The sequence below is a fragment of the Hemitrygon akajei genome, chromosome 12, assembly GCF_048418815.1.
Source record: "Hemitrygon akajei chromosome 12, sHemAka1.3, whole genome shotgun sequence".
Lineage (NCBI taxonomy): Eukaryota > Metazoa > Chordata > Chondrichthyes > Myliobatiformes > Dasyatidae > Hemitrygon > Hemitrygon akajei.
In genome coordinates this window covers 79280082-79303783 of record NC_133135.1, presented here as the reverse complement: position 1 = coordinate 79303783, position 23702 = coordinate 79280082, and the positions used below count along the sequence as shown (strand labels likewise).

At 40.3% G+C, this 23702-nt stretch overlaps 1 protein-coding gene and 1 long non-coding RNA gene across 3 annotated transcripts in view; one reads left to right on the top strand and one right to left on the bottom strand.

Annotated features, from left to right (window-relative positions):
* Window positions 1-2924: 2924 nt before the first annotated feature.
* Window positions 2925-22502, bottom strand: LOC140737252 (uncharacterized). 2 transcript variants are annotated; one of them, XR_012101090.1, is made up of 4 exons: window positions 22396-22502; window positions 18709-18870; window positions 6657-6959; window positions 2925-5002 (listed from the first exon to the last, which is right to left on the bottom strand). It is a non-coding gene; the product is annotated as an uncharacterized lncRNA (long non-coding RNA). The 2 variants fall into 2 exon arrangements; XR_012101089.1 differs by lacking the exon at window positions 2925-5002 and having other exon boundaries at window positions 5075-6959; window positions 22396-22500.
* Window positions 22503-22514: 12 nt separating this feature from the next.
* The window catches only part of vamp4 (vesicle-associated membrane protein 4), a 99339-nt gene continuing 98151 nt past the window's right edge, over window positions 22515-23702 (top strand). The window contains exon 1 of the mRNA XM_073063581.1: window positions 22515-22648. The gene's annotated coding sequence lies outside the window, so the exon portion shown is untranslated. The remainder of the gene's footprint in view (window positions 22649-23702) is intronic.

The window sequence follows — 23702 nt, the reverse complement described above, 5'->3', positions numbered from 1 at the left end:
TGTCTTAGTTTGAAGCAGCTACTAATGCAAAGGGAAGGAAATTATAGAATGCTTAAAGCACTTCAGATGAATAATACCTCTGTACTAGTAATTGGATAAGCTCATGGTGTGTTTAGATACTACCTTCAAAGACAATTTCTGGGATGGCATTAGCAGTTCTCATTTCTCATAGAAAACAAATATATCTGATGAAACATATAATTTGATTTTATGCCTTTGTGTTACAAAGTTTTAGAGGAAATAACTAAAAATGATCCTTTTATAACCTCAAGATGTCCCATACAACCCATGGCACACCATGAAATCGTTGCATGTAGGAATCAGAATTGTCAAATTGCAAGATCCCATGAGATTGTGACCAGGTAGATTACTTCTTTTTGTTGATTGAAGGATAAAAGCAGGACATATTCTCATCTCTTCTGCTCTCCTTTGGAATGGGCCAAGCAATCGCTTATGTTTGGCTATAATGCCATGTTTTACTTTTGGTATAAATACATCACAAAACTGAATACACTAGACTACAAATTTTTTCTAAAGTGTTGGTTCCTTGGAATTTTTTAATGATAGACCACTTGAAGCTGAACACAAATATAATTTCAGACTACTTGTATCATGTAAGGATTGGCGAAACAAGAAATTAACTTTTATTGAATACAATGCATTTAATTGCATAACAGTGCTGATGCTTTGCAATAGTTCAACTAAGCTAAGAATGTTTTGTTGATGATGTTTGTTTATGGCTGAGGCTTCTCTCTTAAGTGTCCAACAATAATCAGCCAGCATTGATGGATTCTAGTTGCCCTGATACCATTTCTGTATAACCACAATGTCCTGGAGAAACCTTTCACCATGCTCGTCACTGACAGCGCCAAGATTTGCAGGGAAGTATAAGTGGGAATGCAGAAAATGAATCTTTAGTGACATGTTACATTTCATGGTTTTGTACACTTGAAGCATGTTGTCAACCAGCTGCATGTAATTTGGTGCTTTGTAATTGCCACAAAAATTTACAGCATCTTTGAATGCCCTCCATGCGATTTTTCTCTGGTCCCACTAGAAGTTCTTCAAATTGCTTGTCATTGATGACCTGTTTGATTTGTGGACCAACAAAAATGCCTTCCTTAACCTTGGCATCAGTTATTCTGATATGAATTATGAATTGAAACAACAAAAATAGGCAATTTTTAAAAAAAATTGTGCACGATAAGGAAATTTCATGGTGACTTTCATGATCAAAAGCCCAAAATCCATAAAATACACCCAAAAGCATTCAGGAAGCAAAGTTTTTGTTGTTCAGTGCTATTATATGAGAATGCCAAATTTACCAAGTTCATTGCTTTTAGTGATTTAGTACTCAACTAGGATGCTGTGATGATTATATTTATTTATAAGGTTACCATTAAAATGCATTAGGTACATGAAAAAGTCATTATTGTTGGAAAGCACCTTGGTGTATGCTGCCCACTTTAAAAATGCTGTTTCAGCAAATTATGATGCAGTTCAACAGTTTACAGTGATAAATACTTAAAATGGTAGTTTTTCACCCTTGTAGCCTAACCTGCTGAGAATCTTCAGCGCATTTTGTTTGATTTTAGATTTCCAGCACATTCAGATGTATTTTCAAGCATTCCAGAGGCAAAAAAATCTGTGGAGCCTGCATCAGAACTAACGAGAGGAAGGTGTGTAATCAGCAAATGAAATAACCTTATCACATGACACGTTCTGCCTTTGTCAAGAGCAAGTAGCCCATCTGAGGACATACATGGGTTGCAATATCCAGTATGTTAGCCTTTATTGCTAGAAGGATTGAATTTAAGAGCAGAGAGGCTATGTTGGAACTGTACAGGGTTCCAATGAGGCTGCACCTGGAGGACTGAGTGCAGTTCTGATCTTCTTACTTGAGGAAAGAGATTGGAGGAGGAGCACAGGAGGTTCACCAGGTTAATTCTGGAGATAAGGGGTTTCACCCATGAAGAGAGATTGGGTCTCCTAGGTCTATACTCATTGGAATTCAGAAGAATGAGAGTGAATCATATAGAAACATATAAAATTATGAAAGGGATAGATAAGAGAGGCAGGAAAGTTGTTTCCACTGATATGAGACTAGAACTAGGGGACATGGCCTCAAATTCTAGGGGAATAAATTTAGGACTGAGATGAGGAAAAGCTACTTTTCCCAGAGAGTGTCGCGATAGTATAATGGTTAACACAACACTATTACAGCACTAGTGACCCGGATTCAACTCCCTCCATTGTCTGTGACTGCGTGGGTTTTCTCCGTGTGTTCCAGTTTTCTCCCACATTCCAAAGTTGTATGGGTTAGTAGGTTAAATGTGTAATTGATGTAATTAGGTATTGTGGGTTCATTGGGCCAGAAGGGCTTGTTACCATACTATGTCTCTAAATTAAATTAAATAAATAAGTAGTGTATCCATGGAATTCTCTGCCTATGGAAACGGTAGAGGATACCTCATTAAATTTATCTAAGATATAGGTAGATAGATTTTTGCATAATAAGGGCCATGGGGAAAAGGCAGGTAAATGGAGCTGAGTCCATCGCCAGATCAGCCGTGATCTTATTGAATGGAGGAGCAGACTCGACAGGCCAGATGGCCTACACCTGCTCCTATTTCTTATGTTTAACTTCTGGATTTATTGCACTGGAACCTGAGTCAATTTATCATACCGGTGATCTTTGACAGTAAAGATAAATCTCAGATCATAAAAGTGTTTTCAAAGATATTTTTTAAAATCACACTATCTTAAGTGGGTGTAAAATTTCAAATAGCTTTATGAGCACTAGAGCAACCTTTAAAACTAGTTGCAAGCTTGTGTCTCACTCTTTTGTCTGGCTAGAATAATAGAATTTTGGCTAGATTTTGATGTTACACACATCAGGGTGAAGCAATGAAATCTTAAAGTACAGAAACAGATGTCTGAAAAATAATATAGGCCAGGCCAAGAAATTCAATTGCCTAATTATTTTTCCCATGGAAGTAATTAAAAACTGGTTCTGTTGGAGTGAAACAACTATTTCCCGCTTGTCACATCACTATTGAAATTCGATTAGGCACTTCCCAGAATTTATCAACACCAACATCACAATATGATGGAATGGTTACAGAGTGGAAGGAGGGCATTTTGCCCATTGAGTTAATTCTGGTTCAGTGTAAGAGTAATCCAGCTACTTCAACATCCTTCTCCCTTCCTTTCCAGTCCTGAAGAAGGATCTCTGCCCAAAACATTGACTGTTTATTCATTTCCATTGATGCTGCCTGACCTGTTGAGATCCTCCAGCACCTTTTGCGTGTTGCTTTGAGTTCAACTTCCTTGCCTTCTTCATGATACTTGCTTAAAATAGCCACAAGCTGCACTTCTAACTCTGTTTTATGAGTAAAACAAGCTTATTTTTAAATAAAGTAGCAAAGAATAAATGCAATTAACAATCATTTTAAGTGATCTTATTGGTCATTTTTCACATCAAAATATTGAACACCTCTCTGCTAGGTTGTGTAATAAGCAACAATTAACTCAGGGTGGTTCAGTCATAAGTGCATTTATGTTTACTTACTGCAAGGGAAGACCATCACCACACAAGAGCCAGTGATAGCTTTGGAAAAAACAAACAGCATAGTCACTTGTTTATACACAGGAGTTATCTACACATGCTGGTTCAAGGATTCAAGGACAGGGTCCATTTTGTTAGTCTGCTTAATTAGTGTGCTCGGCATTCTTTCAGGGACCAATTCTGTTTTGTCTTTCTGCAGTTTCTCATATACTCAAGGTCCATTGGCATAATGTTGCATGAACACTATTAGTAAAGCACTCTGGTCCATTACAGGTTCCATTTTGTGACAGACAAATTGACACTTTGTTACTTCAAGTACAGCTTCACAACATCAAAATACATAACACATTCTTCCTTTTATTAAGACTTTATAATAATCATATGTAGGATTATCAGATCACCGTGCAAAAAGATACTGGAATACTTGCCTCATACTGCCCTGTAAATCGCTGATGCGATAATAGTGGGACTGTTGACTACTTACAGTAAATTTACAGCAGGTGGGAGTAAGGTCGGAAAAGATACAGTGATAAAGTTTTGATAACAAACATCAAAACTCAACAGCTCTTTCCAAGCAACTGTACAAAGCATAACACTTTGAGGGTATTTAAGTTACAAAAATTCACTTCTACCTTAATTTATTCTTCATTTAAGGATGATGTAGAGGACAGTAAAAAATCAGTGCTGCCTGTAGATGAGCAAAGAATTAATGTCAATAGTCTCTTGATTTCCACTTTTACCATGTTCAAATATAGAAGTTGAGGCTCACTGACAATCAACACTAGTGCACCTCAAGTCTGCACTCCTAGCTCATGCTGTACTCTCTCTACACCCAAGATTGTGTGGCTAAGCACAGCTCAAATGCCATCTATAAATTTGCCAATGACACAACAATATTTGCCAGAATTTCAGACGGTGACAGGGAGGCACACAGGAACAAGATCGATCAGTTGGTTGAGTGGTGTAATAGCGATGACCTTTCACAATGCATCAGTAAGACCAAGGAGTTGATTGTGGACTATAGGAAGGGGAAGTTGAGGGAACATACCCCAGTCTTCAACAAGGGATCAGAAATAGTAAGGGTGAGCAGTTCCAATTTCCTGGATGTCAACATCTCAGAATATATCATGGGCCCAAAATATTGATGCAATTAGAAAGAAGGCCTGACTGTGGTTATATTTCATTAGTTTTAGGAGAATTGGTATGTCACCAAGTACACTAGCAGATTTCTAGTTAGAATGGAGAGCATTCCAGCTCTTTGCATCACCATCAGGTATGGAAGGGACTGCTGCTCAGGATCAGACAAAGCTGCAGGAAGTTGTAAACTCAGCCAGCTCCATCTTAGGCACTGGCTTCCCAGCATCAAGATCCTCTTCAAAAAGTGACATCCATTGTTAAGGACTCCATCAGCTAGGACGTGCCATCTTCTTATTGCTACATAATGAAAAACACTATAAATTACAATAAGAAATATATAATTAGATTAAATAGGCAGTGCAAAAAAAGAGGCAAAATTCTGTGTTTATTGTAGCTTTCTTTTGTCTTACACTGCACTGCTGCCACAAAACAACAAATTATAAGACATATGGCATGCCAGTGACAATAAACCTGATTCAAATTCTACTTGACTGCTTTTAAACAGTTTTAAAATGCCACTGAACATCAGGGACATTACAACAGTTTAAAGGCCTTTGACAGCAGTCAGACTGTACACTAAAGGTATATGGTACATATCTTATAACAGCTATAGACTGACTCCTAGAGCATTGCTTAGGGCCAAAAGAATTGAATACAGCATTTTGAATGCAGCAACAGCCGGTAGCATATATTACTGTAAATCAAAAACAGTAGTATGTTACTGGATCCTAACCATAAATAAGTATCTGTCATTGAATACCCCAGTGAGTTATCACACTTTCTGTGCTTAATTTATTGGTAGCCTGAGTAAGTAGAACCGATTTATTTCATATTTCTGGCAAATGCAAGATGGATCACGTCAACACACCAGCTTTCCTCAGAAAACTGTCAGGAGAGGTGATTTTCATTGTCATGAATGGGACTTCTGTGAGATGCACAGTCTCCTGCTGTCATGGCAAATGAGCACTGAGAAAAAACACTGAAATTTAAATTAAAATGTTACAATTTTGCATACATCCACACAGAGAATTTGAAGCTCTTAAGAACTATTCCTTGTGTGAATTTATACTAAATAGGCGTTTGTTCTCCTTTAGAAATGAGACCATTATAAGTGTGGTTAGGTGGAATAATAACCTAACTGTGAAAAAAATCAATGAAAGCAAAAGGCTGAAATGACAATTATTATTATAGTATAGAAATTACAAATGTCAATCAATATTACTAGACAGTCAATTAATTTCTGATGGTGATCTTTGTAGCATTAATCCACCTTAAATAAAGTTAACTAATGTGTTAAAATGTCAAATATCAAACAGATGTGTGAAATGTTTTCCATTAATATCACCACAGATAATTTCTCAGTTTATAATGATACTCATGTTAATTCTTCACATCTCAATCTCCCTCAACAAAATCCTTCATATCAGTTTGCATGCTGTTGACATTCACTGTTACCTCATTTTCACCTCTCTCCCAATATCTCTGGATTATCTTGTGCTGAGTGAGCATAACTTTTGTTGAATTAAATATTGAGGACTGAAGCAATTGCTTTTGGCTCCTGCTATAAACTTTGATTCTTGACCACCAACAATATCTGTCCTATACTTGTAAATAAAGGAATGCAGCAAAGATTCGCCGGACTGATTCCTTGGATACGAGGTTTGTTGTCTGTGTTGAGATTAGCCTGTGCTGGAATCAGAAGAATTGCCAATTAATTGCCTCTGATCTGGCCGATGTTTACGTGCCAGGCGGCACCTAATGAATTAGCTTGTTTATTTTGGATATTTTCTTAAAGATGTGCTGGGTGCACGCCGGCTACCGCTGCACTCCTACATGCTTCGCGGCCCAGAGGTTGGGGACCACTGGCCTACATGGTGGACGTCTTTGTTGATTTCTGCTTTCCTGCAACAGTGCTCCTTGTCGGTGTGCTCAATGGTGGGGAGGATTTTACCTGTGATGGACTGGGATGTATCCAGTACTTTTTGTAGGCTTTTTCATTCAAGGGCATTGGTATTCCCATACCAGGCCATGATGCAACCTGTCAGTATACTCTCCACTGTGCACCCACCGAAGTTTGTCAGATTTTTAGATGACATACCAAATCTTCGCAAACTTCTAAGAAAGGAGAGGCGCTTGCTTTCTTTGTGGTAGAATGTGCTATTCTTCAGTTGGTGGTTCCCCGGGCATTTTCCAGTCAGCTGTAGTCCAAAGGTCATATCCTTCCTGATGTCCATGAATAATTTTGAAAGACAATCTGGAAATTAATCAAATTGCAGTAAGTTATTGTCATTCCCTTGATTTTGCTGCTCTTTTCCTGAAACATCAACAGTCTATTTAAATAAATTAAATTTTAGAAGCATAAAATTAACCTTATTGACCAATTTCAGCCCCAACTTTTGAGTTTCTAATTATATACTCACTCTTTTTACCATGGACATTTTCAACTTTAATTCAGTGGTTTCCAGGGCTATTAATTCCTTTGTCCCATCTACAAGTGGCTCTAATCAGAGAGAACGTAGTTGTACGCTGAAAATTGTGGCTTGTAATTTTCCATACTTTCAAACCACCAGTATGGGCAATGCAGGACCATATCAGCTATTCAAATCTGTGTCTGGTAATAGTGCAAAATTCTATTAGTGCCCTATAGTTACCAATGAGCAGGTTGGGCATATTGAACATTAACTTTTAGATATGGACCAAAAGCAAAAATCTTCTAAGGTGTAGATCATATATCCCCTGAACCTTCACTGCCTTTCAATAGGATCATAGAGCATGGAACTACTTTGACCAAGGAAGCTACTTCATACTTCAATATGAGTGAACCACAAATGTATTTATCAATGATAGGATGCAAGAATGGCAAAGCAAGGGAAATATTGAATTTAGGTTAAAAATCAAATGTTAAATGCTGGGAAAATCAAGTTGAAGAAGCAGCAAACAATCCAAAAGTAGAATTAGTTATTTAACTTCTGACTGAAGCATAAGTCAATAGTGACTTGATGAGACTCAAGTCTTTAACACATCAAGTTCATATATTAAGTTTATATATTTAAGATGGACTCATAATGGTATTTAAAGATTTAAAGCTGGTTGAATAATTGACAAAATAACCATTAAACAAGAATTTGTACATAACAATAATAGAAATTTGTGTGTGTGTATATGTATGTATATATACCTGTATATGTGTATGCATATGTATCCAGTTTATCTCAGTGTGATTGTTCAATAGGAGTAAGGGATTTTATGTCAAAATTCTGGTCCTAATTTTGATGCTCTGCTCAAAAGATAATTAGTAAAAATCTAAAAAGTGCTTTGGTAGCAGAAAAGATGGCGCCAGAAGTTTTTATATACCCAGGTGACTTCACTCAGTTCATCTGTGAAACAGCTTATTCTTTTTTTCTCATGTCTTTTTTTTTCTTTTCAAGGTGGCTGAGTCCTGTGATCTGTGATCTACAGTTACAGCATAATCTATGGTTCTCCATGGCCTAATGTTTCGCTATCTCTAGGTGGGCCCCTTTGATGACCTGGTTCCTTGCTAATAGCGCAACTGAAGCATTGTGGGAGACTGAAACATAGAAGCAGCAGGCCGGGTGAAGATGACCCCTGTAGTTGAGCCACCCTCTCTCTCTTTTTTTTGATGGTGAGTGAGAGCCTGTTGGTCCTCTCGCTAGTGAGAGAGAGGCTATCTGAGATACCAAAGTGTTGGGATGGACTGTAGTTTTTGACGGAGTCTAGACCAAGGTCTCTTGCTATTGCTTGCATGGTGGGGGAAGGTCGGTGCTCTTGCTGTGCAAGTGGGGGGAGGGGGAGGGTCAATGCTTTTGCTGCTGTTTGTGCATGGGAAGGGCAATGGGGGCTTTGGGGTTCTGATGTTTCTGTCATTCATTCTTTGGGATTTTTTTCTGTTTTGTGGATGTCTGTCAAGAGTAAGAATTTCAGGTTATATACTACATATATTCTCTGCTATTAAATTGAACCATTTGTAAATTTACTCCTGCCATAGTTTTGAAATTCAGATTAGTGATGAAATCAGGGACTTTTGCTGACACAGCACACTGTATAACAATTTTCTAGACGGTTTCAAGACCTTCAACAGGCAAAATAGACAATTTCCCTGATGTCATATAAAGTCATATAAAGTGTTGAAATTCATCATAACCAAGTATCTGTTGATCATATTTTCATATAAAGATACGTTATTGTCAAATGCTCTCTGGAACTCAGAAGTCGTTACTTGTACAGAGCAATCAAGTCAAGTCACTTTTATTGTCATTTCGACCATAACTGCTGGTACAGTACATAGTAAAAATGAGACAACTTTTTCAGGACCATGGTGTTACATGACACAGTACAAAAATCAGACTGAACTACGTAAAAAAAAAACAACACAGAGAAAGCTACACTAGACTACAGACCTACACAGGACTGCGTAAAGTGCACAAAAACAGTGCAGGCATTACAATAAATAATAAACAGGACAATAGGGCAAGGTGTCAGTCCAGACTCTGGGTATTGAGGAGTCTGATAGCTTGGGGGAAGAAACTGTTACATAGTCTGGTTGTGAGAGCCTGAATGCTTCGGAGCCTTTTCCCAGACAGCAGGAGGGAGAAGAAATTGTATGAGGGGTGCATGGGGTCCTTCATAATGCTGTTTCCTTTGCAGATGCAGCTTGTAGTGTAAATGTCCGTGAAGGCGGGAAGAGAAACCCCGATGATCTTCTCAGCTGACCTCACTATCCGCTGCAGGGTCTTGCGATCCGAGATGGTGCAATTTCCGAACCAGGCAGTGACGCAGCTGCTCAGGATGCTCAGTAAGACAACCCGCTGAGCTTCCACTGTTAATTGCATCAAAAAGGTTAAAATTATTATACTAATTGCAATGCAATCTTACAACACAATTAAGCTCAGGACCCTCTTAATCAGAATTTCGAAAATGTGTTTATCTTTGCATTTTTACTGCATCACAAAAGCAGTTCCTGCAAAAATACAGAAGTATCATGTTGCTCTTCAAGCTGTTCAATTTCCATCCACAGTCATAGTCTTTAAAAACACATTTTCTTCCTGAAGTACCAATGAGCACTGTATGTTGCAGCAGCAGGGACACTCCACTATATTTCTCAGCTTAGTGCTCTTGCAGTACAGAGAAGTCAACTATATGTAGACACTTCACTTGTGTGTAAGTCAGAATGAGTATTGAACCAGCTAAAAGCAGCTATCAGAATAGTCCAGCAACAAACTACTGTTCTTCTCAGCTGTAAGAGATACATGGCCTAAAGGTCTTCCAATTCCCTTTAGTTTCAGGATAACTTGCTTCCAAACCATTCTGTGGCTTCATTGGTAGTTGTCAAGGTCTATATGGAATCTGCAGACTAGCGACAAGTGGAATAGCAGGTGCTTGGTGGGTAAATGAGTGGGTAGCTTGGGAGGTGGAAAACTCCTTTCAGTATTTTCAATCATCAAATTTTGTATGATCTAATAAAAAGACATGAAGTTCTTTGTGCCTACCAGAATGGTGATACCCCCTGATCAGTCAGTGATTACTATGGGTAGATGAGAAAGTTACAGTTTTTCTTTCCCTAGGGTGGGTCTGAAAACATCCTCAAAGCACTTTCTTTATTCCCTTGCTCTTGCAGAGGTCAAAGTATAGTTCCAGTTTTGGAAACGTGTGACCAATGGGCCCTATCCATTAGAATTGGTTGTGTGCAAATACACTCTCAGTGCTGGGGTTGTTGGCCTGGAAGAGGACACAAATACTGGTTTGCTTATCCTGCCAAAGGATTTGGAAGATCATACAGAGACTGTAATACTAGTACCTTTCCAGTGCTTTGATGTGTCTGCAGACCATCTGGAATGATGGCCATATTGCACTCAGTAGCATGTTATGGAATGAAGTCAAAGAAAATCAAGCCAAGGTCAGTCTCAGATGAAGATTTCTTCTAGTAGCCACTAAATAATTTTTCTATCTTTAATAAGATCTCCTCCATTTTTAGGATATATCCTTTGGTATTTGGGCTATAAATTTTTCTGAATCTTCCAGTCAAGATGGCACTGAGCTGGTCCAGACTTGGTTATTTTTCTTTAGGTCCGTAGGACTGGTTTTGGGGACAGTGATGAAAGAGAGTTAGAGATTAGGGGCAGTAAAGAAGTCAGGGGCAGGAGGCAGTGAAAGGAGTCTTCTTCGGAGAACTCCCCGGTTAAGGACTGTGGTTGGCAGGCCCCGAGGAAAAGGACTGATGACCACACCCCCCCACCCTTCCTCAGGTCAGTGAGTCCCAGGGTTGGAGGTTCGTGAGAGCAGGAGGCACGATGACCAGTAAGCCTCCGGGTTGGCAAGTCCCAGGGTCAGAGGTCTGTGTGAGTCCATAAGACATAAGAGCAGAATTAGACAATTTGGCTCATTGAGTCTTTTCTGCTATTCAATCATGGCTGATTATTATCCCCCTCAACCCAAATCTCCTGCCTTCTCCCCATAACCTTTGATGCCCTGACTAACCAAGAACCTATCAGCTTCTGTTTTAAATTCAGTCCAGAGTTGAGGCCTGGTTTTCAAAGTCCCTTAATCAACAAGTCCTGGGACTGATACAGGAGGTCAAAGATAGAAGTCTGCAAGTCTGGAGTTCAAGACCCAAAGGTGGGACACCCTGGGTTGCGAGCCTGGAAGTTGGGGGCCTGATGTCTGTGACTCTAGGCCAGGAACTGGAAATTGGAGGTCCAAGTCTGAGAGTCTGGAGCCAGGGAATGGAGGCTGGAGACCCAGAGGCGGTCTGCCCTGGGGTTACGGGTCTGTCTGTGAGTGGGTGGGAAAGGGGCTTGCTTTGCTGCTGTTGTTTCTGTTGTTCTTTGGAAAATTGTGCCCATACTATGTTAGTCCTGAAATATGTGGCGACACTTGTGGGCTGCTCCCATCAAATCCTTAAGTTGCATTGGTTGTTAATGCAAATGACACATTTCACTGTATGCTTCAATGTACACATGATAAATGAATCTGAATCTGCAAACTTTGTCAGTGTTGATTAATCCAGGCATATTGTAATTATCATCTGTTTATATACAGGTGGCCCACGCTTTTTGAATGTTCGATTTACGACAACTCGCTGTTACGAAAGACCTACATTAGTAGCTGTTTTCGCCAACCAAAGAGGATTTTCACTTTTAAGAAAAAAAGACGCCCACTTTATACGTGTGTTTACCCCAAGAAAGACTACAATGACCGTGAAGCCTTTTGCGGGCAGTTTGCACATGCATGTACGTACGTAGGTATGCGTATATGTGCCTATTTCTTTTCTGCAAATCGATTTTGGCTCGCTGCCTTCCCGAGTTTGATAAGTGAAACTACACTGTACTCTACAATATTTCTACTTTATATAGGGCATAAATTTATCATATCATTCCTGCTTTTACTATATGTTAGTGTTATTTTAGGTTTTATGTGTTATTTGGTATGATTTGGTAGGTTATTTTTTGGGTCTGGGAATGCTCAAAAATTTTTCCCATATAAATTAATGGTAATTGCTTCTTCGCTTTACGACATTTCAGATGACAAACAGTTTCATAGGAACGCTTTACCTTCAGATTGTGGGGGAAACCTGTATATTATTTCAGTTCATTGCTTATACTTTGCTCTTTTTCCAGCCACCATTTTTCGAGATCTTAAGATTGTTGGTAGGCCTTGGCTGTCAGGCCTTAATTGTGCAGTCTTTTTTCCTTAAAGTGTGAAGAATACCTTGAGTTTGCGGTTAATTAGTTGCTGTTCTTTTCAGTCCAGGTTGATGCAACTAACAGAGTGGTGGTGATTGGTTCAATTATCAATACCTATCATGGGCAAGATGCAAACACCCTTGTGGTCTCTCACTGGGGCAATAACATAATCCAAAAAATACCGGAGACAGCATTGAGGGTTGGCCATGATATCTTGAGCTTCTCACTCTGATGTAAGAGATTAAGTCACGACTCTGATCTGGGCACTGCATAAGGACAGGACTCCGCTGGTGTTAGCTTTCCCTTTTCCTTTCCTGGCAACTTCGCCTTTCTGACTGCGAAAAGTTTAATTTTGAATTTGTTAAGAATTTGTAAAAGTATATAAGACCTACTGTAAATCAATTGCTTGGGAGGTTCAAAGAACTGAATGATCTTCTCCATTTCTTGTTATAGGGTTGTACTGCATAGTGTTACATACGCCGTAGGTATCTTGTAACTGTCTTATGACCATGATGTAATTGAGTATCTGGTGAGCATGATGTAATGGTCTTGTGATGGTGGGGTGATGTAATTTCCTGCCAGTGTGACGTCACATGATGTAATTTTCCCGCCAGTGAGAGGTCATGTGATGGCCTCTTCCAACAGGTATAAAATGGGAAAGCCTTGCTATGACGCAGGTCAGTTTGTTGTTAAATTTGTCAGTTACTCCATTATGCTGTGTATTCGTCTCATGACGCAGTTTTGTTTTAAAGTGGAGTTTTACTTTCTATCTTAAGTCTCAAAGGTTATTGCCGGCAGTTTTGCTGCAACACTGCCAGCTTTAGTCCAGTCGGAGAGTGAAGAATTTACTGAAGTACGGAAAACCCGAAGGATCAAGTAAAGTTGGTATTGTTGGCGGTAATACAGGATCGACCTTACTTAATCTTCGTTCAAAGAGATAGTAACCTACATCTGAGATAATCCCTGCTGTAAGAGCAGAAAGGATTGGGGCAGCGTTATTCATCAAGGAAAAGTTCAGTTCTTTAAGCTGTTTTTATTTCCTTCATCGTAAATCCTTCAGGCAAGGCATATTTCGGCTGAGATCAGCAGTAACATCACGTCGTCAAGGAATTTGTTACTTCAGGGAAGTCTCTCCTAATTGACTGTGTAAATCATTTGGACTTTCGCATTTACCACTTTTAAGAACTGTGTTCGCATTTATCGCTTTAAGACTGCGTTCACATTTATCGCTTTAAGAATTGTTTGAGTTGCCGTACAGCTGTTAACTTCTGGTTAAGTTAGTCGTTTGTTTACTTTTCATTTGTTGTTGAGCTGAGTTTAAATAAATGTTTCTTTGTTTATAAAAAACCTGTCTCAATTCTATATTCATTGTTGCCGTATCATAACAACTGGGGCTCATCTGGGAAATGTCCTGTTTTGTGCTTAAGTGCTTGTTTACTTATCAGTCTGTTTTGGTAAAGGGAAATAGTCGATTCTTTGTTTGATTGGTTTGTGGGTAGTATTCGGCAACTAGCAAAGGCGAAAAAGAGTGATGTATCTGAGATTGCTAGCAGGTTGGAACTTAAAGGTATTTCAAAGGTTACAACAAAGCCTGTAATTCAGAGGAAAATTGCATAACACTATATAGATTCTGGTGTTTTTGATGAAGTGGTGTTAAATACTTTCCCTGTAAGTAAAGGAGTGATCCAGTTACACCTGGAACAGGTAGTGTTAGAAAAGCTTAGAATAGAAGCTGAGTTAAAACAGAAACAATTGGAAGCTAACTTGGAACTAAGTCGGTTAGAAGCTGAAAATAAAAAGAGGGAATTTGAACTTGCGATGGCAGAATTAAGGTCCGGTGATCAGTCCTCTGGTTCGGGAAAAACGTTTGTTGTTAGTCAGGAAATTAAATTGGCTCCTCCATTTAATGAAACAGAAGTAGAGGAATATTTCCAACATTTTGAAACTGTTGCTCTGATTTTAGAGTGGCCGAAAGAGAAATGGCCAGTGATGTTACAGAGTGTAATTACAGGCAAGGCACAACAAGTTTATACAGCTTTAACTGCTGAGCAAGCACTTGATTATGATATTGTGAAGCAGCACATACTAAAAGTGTATGAACTGGTTCCGGAAGTATATAGAGAAAGATTCAGAAATTTGAAGAAATCTGTGGAAAAAACATGTGGAATTTGCCTATGATAAAGCTGTGTGTTTTGAGAGATGGGTTTCCTCTAAAAGTGTAAATGGGGACTATAATAAATTGAAAGAGTTGATTTTAATGGAGGAACTTAAAAGGAGCATCCCTGTTGAAGTAAGGACATACTTAAATGAGAGGGACAATGCTACATTGCAGGGGTCTGCTAAATTAGCTGATGAGTATGCTTTAATCCACAAGAATAAATTTCTTCAGGGCAGAACTTTTAAAAGGAAAAATAGCACAGAGAGTCAAGGTAAACCAGAAATTAAATCAGAAATTAGTGAGAAAGGTAAGGATGAAGGAAAACCTGTGAAGGAAAGACAGTTTGGTCCCATTTGTAATTATTGTAAGAAACCTGGTCATGTAATAGCTAACTGTTTCCAATTGAAAAAGGAAGCAATCCCAGATGCTTGTGTGCAACATACTGAAACACCTGTAAATTCACAGGGTTCAATAAATACAAATGAAGCTTTTTCAGTGTCTGACCAAGTTAAGAGGGGATACGATCAATTTATATCGAAGGATTTGTATCCTTGAAAGAGGGATCCACTCCGGTGCCAATAAAAATCCTTAGGGATACTGGGGCTTCTCAATCACTAATGTTAGACAGTGTGTTAAAGTTTAATGATGAGTCTTTGACACTAGTGAGGTAAACTATATATGAGGTGTTGGGAGTGCCCTTATGCCTGTATATTTGCATAGAGTAAATTTAAGGTCAGGGTTAGCTACAGGACTTGTTAAAGTAGGACTACAACCTAGCTTACCCATGAATGATATTTGTTTATTGTTAGGAAATGACTTGGCAGATGGACAAGTTTTTCCTGAAGTGCAATTGACAATAAAGTCAGAGAAACCACAGATGGATTCTAACACAGATCCCTCCTGTGTTGTAACTCGAGCTATGGCTAAGAAGCTTGATGTGCAGAATGAGGTTGTTACCCATGACTGTTCAACTCAGGATTCGAATTTTGAGGATGTGTCAGAAACTTTCTTACCTTCATTGTTTAAACAAGATTCTTGGAGTAAGTCTGACCCGGAAGATTTGTCTCTGTCTCGGAAAGAGATGATAGCAGAGCAGAGTAGAGACCCTGAGATTATCAAATTAAAGGAAAAAGCTCTTCCGGATAGTGAAATTGATAAGGTGCCAGTAGGATATTATTTTGAGAAAGGAGTGTTGATGAGGAAGTGGAGATCACCTACAATTCCTGCAAATGATGAATGGAAGGTAGTTCACCAGGTAGTAGTTCCTAAAGTTTATCGAAATGAGATTTTAACTTTAGCCTATAGTGTGCCCTTGGGTGGACATCAAGGGGTGAAGAAAACTGTGGACAAGGTTTTTAAACATTTTTACTGGCCTGGTTTGAGGAAAGATGTGGCAAAGTTTTGCAGAACGTGTTTTAAAGTGGAGTTTTACTTTCTATCTTAAGGTTATTGCCGGCAGTTTCACCAAAACACTGCTAGCTTTAGTCCAGTCGGAGAGTGAAGACTTTACCGAAGTACAGAAAACCCAAAGGATCGAGTAAAGTTGGTGTCATTGGCGGTAATACAGGATCAAACTTACTTAATCTTCATTCAAAGAGATAGTAACCTGCATCCGAGATAATCCCTGCTGTACGAGCAGAAAGGATTGGGGCAGCGCTATTGGTCAAGGAAAAGGTCAGTTCTTTAAGTCGTTTTCATTTTCTTCATCGTAAACCCTTCGGGCAAGGCATATTTCGGCTGGGATCAGCAGTAATGTCACATCGTCGAGGAATTTGTTACTTTAGGAAAGTCTCTCCTAATTGACTGTGTAAATCATTTGGACTTTCGCATTTACCATTTTTAAGAACTGTGTTCGCATTTATCACTTTAAGAACTGTTCAAGTTGCCGTACAGCAGTTAACTTCTGGTTAAGTTAGTCGTTTGTTTACTTTTCATTTGTTGTTGAGCTGAGTTTAAATAAATGTTTTTTGTTTATAAAAAACCTGTCTCAATTCTATATTCATTGTTGCCATATCATAACAAAAGAAACAGGCCCTTTGGCCTGTTGAGTCTATGCCAATAATCATGCCTCTCTATACTAACCCTATTTATCTGCATGAATACCCCTCTATGCCCTGCTCATTCATGTATTTGCCAGATGCATCTTAGATATAGTTACTATTCCTGTCTACTCAAGCAGCTCATTACAGATAGCAGCTAATCTTCGTGTTAAAGATTTACCCCTTAGTTCCTCTTTAAATATCCTCCTTCTTACCTTAAATCTACAATTTCCCATTTTCCACACCCCTACCATGGGAACCAGACATTGCCATCTACCCCATCTATGCCTCCGTCATGGGCACTAGACTCAAGAGCATCCACGGTATCTTCAAGGAGCGATGCCTCAAAAAGACGGTGTCCATCATTAAGGACCCCTATCACCCAGGTCATGTCTTGTTCTCATTGCTACTGTCAGGAAGGAGGTACAGAAGCATGAAGGCACATACTCAGTGATTCAGGAACAGCTTCTTCCCCTCTGCCATTCAACCTCACTACTTTTTTATTTCTATTTTTGCACTACTTATTTAATTTAACTATTTATATATATATTTACAGTAATTCACATTTTTTCTCTATTATGTATTGCTTTGTACTGCTGCCGCAAAGACAACAAATTTCATGATGTGCCGGCGATAGTAAACCTAATTCTAATTCTGATATACTTCTATCATGTCAACTCTTAGCCTCTTTTGCTCAGCCTATCCAATACCTCTTTCTAACTCAAGCGCTTCAATCTAGTCAACATTCTTGTGAATCCTTTCTGCAACTTCTCCACATTTCCTGTAATTTAGCAACCAGACTGCACATAGTACAGTATGGAATAACTTGACACCCCAACTCTTGTACTCAGTACCTTGGGCAATGAAGCCAAGCATACCAGATGCAGCTTTGCCAACCTGTTTACCTGCATTGCCACTCATATCCCAAGATCTCTGTTCAACAGCACTGGACAGTGGTATTTACTGCTTCTGTCCTGCCCATCTTTCACTTCCTAAATGCATCACTTTGTAATTATCTGTTAACTTCCTGCCATTCCTTTGTTTACTTTCTTGGTTGCAACCCTAGGTAATGCTCGTTGTCAACTACACCACTAATTTTGTTGTCATCTGCAAACTTACTAAATCATGGCACCTATATTCCAAATCGTTAATCTAAATCGCAAACAAAAGAGAATCCAGCATCAATCACCACAGCACACAACTGGTCACAGCCCTCCAATCTGAAAATAACTCTCCACTACCACCCTCTGCCTCCTACCAGAAAGCTAATTCTGTTTCTGAATGGCTAGCTCACCCTGGATCCTATGTGTTCCAAACCTTCAGATTATGTAGGACCTTGTCAGAATACCTTGCTAAAGTCCATGGAGACAACATCTAACTCCTGGCCCTCATTAATTCTTTCGGTCACCCCTTTAAAAAGCTCAGTCAGATTCAGGAAACATGGTTTGCCATATACAAAACTACACTGACTGTCCCTAATCAGTCCCTGCCTTTCCAAATGTAAATAAATGCTTTCTGTCAGAATCCTTTCCAATAATCTTCCCACCACTTATGCATTGTTCACCAGCCTAAAGTTCCTTGGCTTATCCTTACTGCCTTTCTCAAATAACAACACAACATTAGGTACATCACAGTCTTCTGCCACCTCACAATGGCTAACAAAGTTACAATATTCTTGCTTCCTAAAACATCCTCAGACACACTTGGATTAGGCATCAGGAATATATTTCCTTTGCCTCTGTTCCCAGGCTTTCTCAGAGATATCCTCCTTCTTCAAAGAACAAGGTTTTCCCCCCTTTACTATTGATGCTGCCCTCACCCACAGTTCCTCCATTTCCCCAACATCAGGCTCACCCCATCTTCCCACTACCTTAACAGTGATAGAGTTCCCTTTGAGCCTCCATATCCAACACATCATCCTCGGCAACTTCCACCATCTCCAAAGGGATCCTACCACTAAATAGCTCTCCTCCCCTCCACTTTCCACAGGGATTGCTCCTTCTGCGATTCACTTGTCCATTCGTCCCTTCCCACCAATCTCCCTGCCGGCATTTATCCCTGCAAACAGCCTAAGTGTTACACTTCCCCATTCACCTCCTCCTTCACCTCCATTCAAGGCTCCAACGAATCCTTCCAGGTGAGGCAACATTTCACCTGCAGATCTTCTGGGGTCATCTATTGTGTCCAGTGCTCCTGATGCCACCTCCTCTACATTCCTGAGTCCCGTTGTAAATTGCGGGACCGCTTTGTAAAGCATCTCCTTTCCATCTGCAAAAATCAGAACTTCTCAGTGACCAAACATTTTAATTCCAATTCTCATTCCCGTTCTGACATATCAGTCCATGCCCTCCTCTTGTGTCATTATCAGGCTACCCTCAGGGTGGAGTGGCAATAGCAGATATACCATCCGGGAAACTTCTAGCCTGATTGCATGAATATTGATTGCCCCTTCCAGTTATAAAAAAAAAATTCCCTCTCCCTCCTTTCTTCTTTTTTCCATTCTGGCCTTTTACTTCTTCACACCAGCCTATCACTTCTACCTGTTTCCCCTCCTCCCTTTCTCCAATGGTCCACACACCTCTCCTATCAGATTCTTCTTCTCCAGCCCTTTACCTTTCCCCCCCGGCTGCACCTATTCCTTTCTAGCTATCCTCTTTCCCTTCTCCCCACCTTTTTATTCTGGCATCTTCCACTTTCATTTTCAGTCCTGAAAAAGGGTCACGGCCTGAAACATCGACTGTTCATTCATTCCCATAGATGCTGCCTGACCTGTTGAGTTTCTAGAGCATTCTATGTGTGTTGCTTCGGTATTTATTCATCTTTATGCATTTCAAGACCTCCAAAACTTGCTCCTTTGGAATGGTGATATTCTCCAGAATACCACTGTCTCCACCATTGAACTCAATAGCTTCTATGTCCTTCTCTGCAGTAAATGCAGATGCAATGTATTCATTAAAGATCTCACCCATTTCCTGTGGCTCAACATATAAATTACCACATTGATTTTTAAAGGACCTAACCCTAGCTACCCTCTGACTTTTAATATATTTGTATAATCTTTTAGGATTTCATGTTATCTTATCTACCAGGAATATCTCATGACCCACTTTTGCACTCCTAATTTATTTAACTGTATTCTTACATCCCTTATACTCCTCAAGGGTCTTGCTTGAGGATGGCCTATACCTAACAAATACCTGCTTATTTTTACTGACCAGGCCCTCAGCATCCTTCATCAACCAAAGTTTTATAATCTTGCCAGCACCGCCCTTCACTCTATCAGGAACAAGTTAGTGCTAAACTCTTATCTCATTTTTAAAATACTTCCCTTTGCCTACAAACAGTCTCTCCTAGAAACAAATTTTGAGAATTTCTGTCTGATGCATTTGAAATTAGCCTTCCCCCATTTTAGGACTTTAATGTGAGAACTAATCCTATCTTTTTCCATGACTACCTTGAAACCATTAAAATTATGGTCAATTGGAAAGTGCAGCCTTCCCAATTTTGCTTCAAAAAACTGGACATATTTAACAAATCCTGCCCCATCTAATCCCTTAGCTCTAAAACAACTCTAATCAATATTAGATTACTTAAAATCACCTACTACTATAACCCTATTGATTTCCCTGTAGTCTAGTCCCTTTATTATTTCTAATTTCTACTTGCATGGCCTTGCTGGGATAATCCCCCAGGTTATGCAAAGTATGTGATGTTTTTATTTATCAATTGTGTTCCTAGATATTCTTATCCTTTTATATTACAATTTGCTCTACAATGATTCCTTCAGGCAAGACATTATTTATCATATCATGAATGCAAACTCATCACAAAATTTATTGAGCATCTCCAGCTCTTTCTGTTTTTTATTCATGTAAGTAAATGGAACCAGGATAATAAATAGAACTCTTTGGACTTTTGTCTTCAGCTACCAGCTCCATATCATGCCTCTACGGGATCTAATGAGAAATCATTGAGAAATGACAGAATAGTAACATTATTTATCAGAAGCCAAATTAAAAATAACCAATGTATTCAACAAAATAAATTGTTGAATTGAAAAAATACTGAAATATACTTGCACAATTTATTTACCAAGTGTTCAGTGTGTGTTACTTCATACTTCCCTGATGATATAATGAATGTTATTTCTTTCTCTCTTTTATAACCATTTCCTACAATGGAGAAAGCTAAAAGGCAAATTTTGTCCCAAACTGCCTTCTTCTTCTGTTTAATTCAACTTACTCTTTTCATTGACTTAGATTCCAGTCTCTATCTCTTTTATAGTCTCCTAAACACTTCTCATTTCTCAAAACAGTTTCCTGTCTCCTTTTTTTCTATCCTAATGCCTCTTTACAATCTCCTTCTCTCCAGTATGACTTTTCATTTTTCCTCTTCAATTTTGATTCTCTCTATCCCTCTCTTTTACTTATTCTATTCCCAATTCCCAAGCTGATTTCTGTCCTGTCCCTAATGTTCACCACATTCCTCTTCTTTCCCCTCCTTTTTATACCTTTACACCTCCCTCTCCCCAATCAACTTCTTTGCTAACCTGACTCCCTCTCCACAATTCTGGCTCCCTCCATTCAGTTCAAATTAATTTGCCATTCTCCAATGTTCTTTTTCTATTCCTTAGTACATCCAAACCCACTCTCCTTTTATCAGTGTTATTCCTCATTTATCCATTTATTCTTCTATCTCTTTGTTCCATTTCCATATGGCCATTTCCTTTCCCTCAGTTTCCCTTTTCCAAATCCCCATCCTCCAAATGTCTTTACTTCTTTCCTTCCCCATATTCCGTCTTTTTGCACCCTCTGCCTCTCAGTTCCCTCTCCTAATAATTCCATCCCCCTCCTTTTCCTCACTGCCTTCTCTCCTCATTCCCCATCTTTTCTATTTTTTAATTTCCCCATTGCCTCATTCCCATATATCCATCTTCTCATTTCCAATTCCTCTCTCATCATAGACCAGTTTCCCTCTTCATTACCTGCTTATTCTTCTTCTCCCATCTCATCATTTTGCTTTCTATTCTCATCATCCCAATCACCTCACCACTTTCCAATTTCCTATCAGCCCAATCACTTCCAATCACCCCGCCCCATCATCCCATTGGCTTATTCCCACTATTTCCTCAATCCCCTTTTATCCCTCCCCATTCACATCAATCCTCTCTGCATTCCTTATTCCCTCCTTAGTATTCATATCACAACTCACCCTCCCAGTGCTTAATTCCCAATTCCCCCTCCACTCATCTCATCTCTCATTCCCTTTTTCCGACTGTGGTGAACTACATATACCTGTCTGGGCTGCTCCTGTGACTCCTCCCACAGACCCCTGCTGACTGCTCCTGTGGCTCCTCCCACAGACCCCTGCTGACTGCTCCTGTGGCTCCTCCCACAGACCCCCGCTGACTGCTCCTGTGGCTCCTCCCACAGACCCCCTGCTGACTGCTCCTGTGACTCCTCCCACAGACCCCCGCTGACTGCTCCTGTGGCTCCTCCCACAGACCCCTGTATAAAGGCGACTGAGGCCTGTTGCCCAGCCTCGTTCCCCAGGATGTAGTGTTGTTCATTCTTCCAGTCAATAAAAGCCGATACCTCGCTTCCTACGTCTCAGCGTGAGTTATTGATGATACATCACCGACTACCATTCACCATTTTACTTCCCCCAGGCTACCTATCCCACTCATTCCCTATTTCTCGTTATCTCTAACATTCCCCTTCCCCATTTCCCACCACCCAATTTCTCTTCCTTCCCTATTGTTCCCTCTGTTTCCCCCCATATTCCCGTGCTCACCTCTCCATGCCAGGTTGCCCGTTCACTGACACGCATTACCCAGTGATAAATGGGCTCATTACGCCTCAATGGATCTCCTCGTTGCCAAGGCGACGGGGGAGGGGCGTGGTTTGCGCAGATCTCGCGAGAGAAGAGGGACCTGCGCTCCAGCCGCCCGGTTGCGGGGAGAGGCTTCCGCTGCTGCTGTTCTCTCCGCTTTCTTTGACACCGGTCGTCGTCGTCGCCGCTGCCCTGCGTCTCACCAAGGCGGAAGGTAAGGGACACGAACTGACTTGGCCTCTCCGGAGGGGTAGTCAAGGGGGAAGCAGGCCACAGCCTGGATATAGCGGCCCTTGAAGTGAACCAGGCTGGGCTCAGCATACGCAGTGATGTATTCTGGTGTTGGTAGTGGGAGGCACTGGCATTCCCGGGATACCCACTGAACGGGGAACCCCAGTTATTACCGCGCAAAGGGTGAAATAAAAGACATTGATTTAAAAGCTGTGATAATTATGTGCAAATTGAGTATTCTCCAACACGCGCTGTTCTCTCTGGGGTCTCCTCATCCTTCTAAACTCTCGCCAGTGCATTCCCTCTTGCCTTTGCGCTGTTCCCTCTGGATCCAATCTATGAGAGCCTGGCCATTCTGGAGATAAATGCTGAAAATTGTGCTAACTTATCATGTGCACTGATCATCCTGCCTCGGGTTACGCTACTTTCTTACTGTGAGCTGTTGTTTTGCCTGCTTGACATCCTGTATCAAACTAAGGAATTTCCAACAAACATCTATTGGGAAGACCAAAATAATTATTGATTGCTTGAATCATCTGTGTTTCCTAGAGATTGAACAGTGTAAACAACCATGTTACTGAGTTCTGAGCAACAAGTAATAAACTAGAGGAATACTGGGTCAGATAGTATAGCGGGAGGGAAATGAAGACTCCTCAACAGAACTGGAAAGATTGGGGTGGGGGGGGTGGAGAGACAATGACCAGTGTTATAAAAGTGAATGGAAGGGTTAGGGCAAGAGCTGATAGGTGAGAGGAGAGTGTTACACAGCTGGGGGGGGGGGGGGGGGGAGTGAGAGTAGTGCCAGAAGCTGTGAAGTGATAGGTGGAAGTGACAAAAAGTGGAAGATGATGGAATGTCATGGGGGAGGAGGGAGTGGAGTGGGATGTGGAGGGAGGTATGCGAGGATAGGAATAGTGGGGGAGTGGAATCAGTGGGAGGAGTGTGTGGGTGAAGAGTCTTGTGGGAAGCTTATGGGGGGTGGGCAAATTGCACAGGATATTTGTTTCACCCTCACTCCTCCCAACACTTTGTCTATC